The sequence below is a fragment of the Arachis ipaensis genome, chromosome B03, assembly GCF_000816755.2.
Source record: "Arachis ipaensis cultivar K30076 chromosome B03, Araip1.1, whole genome shotgun sequence".
Lineage (NCBI taxonomy): Eukaryota > Viridiplantae > Streptophyta > Magnoliopsida > Fabales > Fabaceae > Arachis > Arachis ipaensis.
Window position 1 is genome coordinate 8,760,120 of NC_029787.2, and position 4,690 is coordinate 8,764,809.

The 4,690-nt window shown below is 36.2% G+C and overlaps 1 long non-coding RNA gene across 1 annotated transcript; it reads right to left on the minus strand.

Moving 5' to 3' along the window:
* LOC107628756 lies at positions 445 to 3,625 on the minus strand. Its single transcript, XR_001617852.2, has 3 exons — positions 3,360 to 3,625; positions 2,985 to 3,126; positions 445 to 1,335 (listed from the first exon to the last, which is right to left on the minus strand). It is a non-coding gene; the product is annotated as an uncharacterized LOC107628756 (long non-coding RNA).

Genomic DNA, 4,690 nt, shown 5'->3' on the forward strand with positions numbered 1-4,690 from the left:
TCTGATTTTCAACTTTAATTTATTAGAAATTAATTAAAATAAAAATTTTAAAAATTTAAAAATTTAATGGTTGATTGAACTTTGTTTGCCTCTTTTATTTTAACACTTAGGTTGATTACTTTAATTTAATGGTTTTGGGTTGCAGTATTACATATTTGTCTACTTTAAGAATTTCGATCTTTATGCTCGATTGAACTTTGTTTTAATATTAAAAAATTCAAACGTTGACTTATTTTTTTCTTTTATAGTTATGCTTGAAGGCAAATTTAAAAGATCTTATAGTAAACGAAGAAATCCAATTTGTAAATCTGTTCACATGATTAATCAAAATATGTTATTGTAACTGATTAATTTTTTTCGTAAAACAAATACAAAAATAGTGTAACGATTTAAGTAATAGTGATTCAAAGATATTTCTCAAATAAAGTAATGAGAACTAAGCAGAACATACCCGATTATTTAAAAAAAAAAGAAACGAGTTAGACGTATTTTGTGGCAGTTGGAAACAAACCACCGCCAATAGCTTATCTAGCGCCACAATAATCTATTTTGCGGCGGTTATATCAAAACCGCCGCAAAATGCCAAACAATTGGCAGCTCTCCTCTTATCCGCCGCATCAAACGCTGCAATATTTCATTTGGTGGCAGTTTTCGGTAACCGCCGCTAAAAACCCACCGCAATCGGCCGTTTTTGGTGTAGTGTACATTGCTTGTATACTATATCTTTAAGCAGGAATTTCACTTATACAGAGAAAGTATACTATGTCTTTGCTTGAAGACACCAATTTTTTGGACTGCAAGTCAGCTTTGATTCCAATGGAGACAAATGTAACACTCTACTATACAAAGCTTTACACTTAAGCCGTAAAATAGAGGTAGTGTGGTATTATGACTTCTACTTATATATATATAACAGCAAAGAAATATAATAAACTAGGAGTCTTGAAAAATAGGTGAAACAAAATCGTGAAAATAAAAAACGCAACGCTCAAAAAATGAGATAACTTGCCTGCTAAGAAACCTAAAGATTATAGGGATAAAGGTAACTAAGCAGAAAACGGGAGTAGAGGACCAAAAGTACAGAATAACAAGCTCTTAACTCAGCCTGCAAAACTAAGGCTGGCCGGAGAATATATATATATATATATATCTCCCGAAAACCCAAAGTACATAATTGAAAACTTAACTCTCCTCAACCCTCTAGGAGGGACAAAATAAGCAAGTTTCTTAGAGAGAAAGCTAAGTATTTATTCATAAAGCTGTACAACAAAATAAACCCAGAGACTACTCTACTTCAGAGTCCAGATGCCTAGTGATGAGCCTCCCGACCTGCATCTGAAAACAACAACACAGTATGGGGTGAGAACCGGAGGTTCTCAGCATGGTAAAGGTGCCACGCATATAATATACAAGGTCTTGGAAATGCCAGAGGCAATTCTAGAACGCCGATATTCATATTAAAAGCCTTAAAGTTTTAAACAGAAACTATAAAGGGGGTGGTTTTCTAGGGATATCCAAGCTTATCATATCTTAACCTTAGTCCTATCTCCTCTTCGCCTTTCCTCCGAACCTCCATCTCCGATAGTATACCACACACAATTAAACAGATAAAATCAAACACAAGAAGGGTACAAGTACTGCAGATAATAATTATACAAATAGCATGGCAAATACATTTAGGCACTCTCATTTATTGCACAACAAGTAATTCAGGTAATATGCATATGGTGCATGCCTGTCCTATGGCTGATGAGTCTCATCTGTCAGTTATTAAGCCAACCCGACAAGTCCGTTTGCTAAACCTTTGGACTATTCCCCGACGCACATCCCAAGAGTCTATGCATAACTTTTTCTCATATTATAAATTGCTCAATGGGGGTTAACCTTCCCGGGAATTTAGAGTGCCCAGTCACATCTTACGTCGTAGGGTCAACAGAGTATCGGGCTCAACCTGGAACACGTGGTGGCAAGCCACGGTACTTTACCCAGAGACACCCGTATCTCAGATAATTTAAATGTGTATGCCTTATACATTTCATAGTAATTACAAAAATCAATTATTCAAGCCTTAGCATCATAAATCTTTCAAACATACTTCTCTTTCATATACGTTTCATCATTTTAACCTTTACTTCACCCTCAAGTTATCATAATGTCCTAACTTCACATCAGTACTAAGCTTCCTAATCAAGTTTAAAACTAATTGATATGAGAATAGAGGTTTAGAAGTTTGAGATTCAGTTTAAAACTAAAAATATTTGTGTGTGTGCAGAAAACAGGGCCACGCGTATGCGTGGGTATGCGTTTAGCCCAAGACGCGTACGCATCCCCTGGTTACGCGTACGCATATAAGCAAGGCAGAAGCGAACCATTGCGAACGAGGAATTCGCATACGCATAAGCCCCATGCCATGCGTACGCGTGGATGCACGATTTTCCAAAAATTTTCACCAAGTCTGAAACTGCAGCTTTGCCATTTTAAACCCCGAACTTCCGGCACGTATAACGCTTCCGTCTTAAAACATTTTTCCTCCATTCTTCGAACGGCGTAAACTTTGCGGATCCAATTTTCATATAAAACAGTTTTGAAGTCATTTGGGGGTCCGGAAGCCGAGTTATGAGCCGCTGAAGTTTGGCCAAAAACCAAATTCCACAAAACTTCAAACCTCATTCTCATTAAAGAAAACCATTCTCATCTCAATATCAAACCTGCAAATTATTGACAAGCACAACCCCCTCAACACTACAACAATCATCATGATACACCATATCTCAACCAACATTTTCATACAATATCCATGTCCTCCAAACTCTAATCTTCAATTCATCAATTGTCATTCAGTCAACAAGCAGCAAACTAAAACATTCCTCTTATCAAGGGCACCAAACAATAAATATACACATACGTTCCAACTTATCCGATGGTCATCTAGCCTAAGTTTTCACAAAACATTACATATTAAATACGCAAAACCTAAACCATACCTTGGCCGATTTTCACATTTAGTCCAAGACAACACTTAAGCCACACACACACTGCTCCACAATTCACAAAATCACCAAGAATTGACACCAATCCAAGGCCTCCAATGTCCACAATTTCATGTTCCAATTACATACACACCACCTAATACAAATATACAACACATATATACCCAAACTCAACATCTATTACACAAATTCAGAAATTAGATAAAGTTATGGTTTCCTCACCTTACCCAAGCTTTGTATAAGCAAGAGTGAACGTTTTTCTCAAGCTAATTGGATCCTAATACATCAAAAAGTAAAGAAATCCAACACCACTACATAATTTTTTGAAAATTGGGGGGAAGGAGAGGCTGGAGTGTTAGAGTAACTTACCAAATAAATTGTTTCGATAGAATTATAAAGCTCGACGCGCTGGACGCATAGCCGCAAATAGTGCGGCGATCGGAGCTTAAATGGAGGAGTTGTGGCAAAGGGAGTGTTTGAATGAGGGTTTGGAAGCTTTGGGTGTTCTTCCTCCTCTTTGAGTGTTTCCCAGCGTGAATGAGGAAGAGAATGAAAAGAGGAAGCTGTGTCCTTATTTAATGGATGGGCTCGGTTGGACCTTTGACCCATTTGGGCCCGGTTCAACTGGTTCAGCCCAATCTTGGGCCAAATTCTTCGAAATTAATGTCAAAATTTTCGTTTTAAAGAGCTCTATCCTATTTTAATATAAGATTTTTATTTCTATTTTTTCTTATTAAAATTTGATTTATTGGCTAATTATTTATTAATTTTAGCGGAATTTACAACAAACCTTAAATTGAGAGCAAAAGAAGGTGGCCGGGTTGAAGATGCATCAGCCTATCGAAGACTGATTGGTAGACTCATGTATGTCACCATTTCAAGACCTGTCATAACATTTGCAGTGACAAAACTAGCACAGTTCATGTTTGATCAAAGAGTTCCACACCTACATGCAACCACCAAGTTTTAAAATACCTCAAGGCAGCACCAGACCAAGGTATTCTTCTCTCATCAAGCTCGAAGCTCAACTTGTCAATATACACCGATGCAGATTAGGGCAGCTCCCTCGACACTAGAAGATCTACCACTAGCTACTGCACTTTTTTGGGAGATTCTTTGATCTCCTAAAAAAACAAGAAGTAACATGTCGTGTTCAGAAGCTCAACCGAGATTGAGTACGTGCCAGACTATGACCAATACTGCTTGTGAAGTTGTATAGCTAACCAACTTACTGAAGTTCATGGATATTATAGTTTTCTCTACCATGCTTTTTTGTAACAATCTTTCAGCCATTCAATTAGCTTTTAATCCAACTTTTCATAAAAGATCTAAGCATGTTGAAATAGATTGCCATTTCATTCGAGAAAAAGTTAATTGATTTCATCAAATTGGTACACATCCCCACCAAACACCAATTAGCAAATATTCTTATAAAAAACCATTCCCAAATCTCAATTTTTTTTCCTTATGTCCAAATTGGGAACATATAATCTGTATGCTCTAATTTGAGAGAAAATATTAAATTCACATGTGTATTTATCAATAAGTTATGTGTAATTGAATTAGTAACAATAATTAATTAGAATAAGTTTCTAGAAACAATTAGTTAGTTAATTGTTTTCTCTTCTGTATAAAACTAACTTCTCCCATTTATTTTCAATACATACAATTATTTTAATTCTCTGGTTCAATAGAGCCAA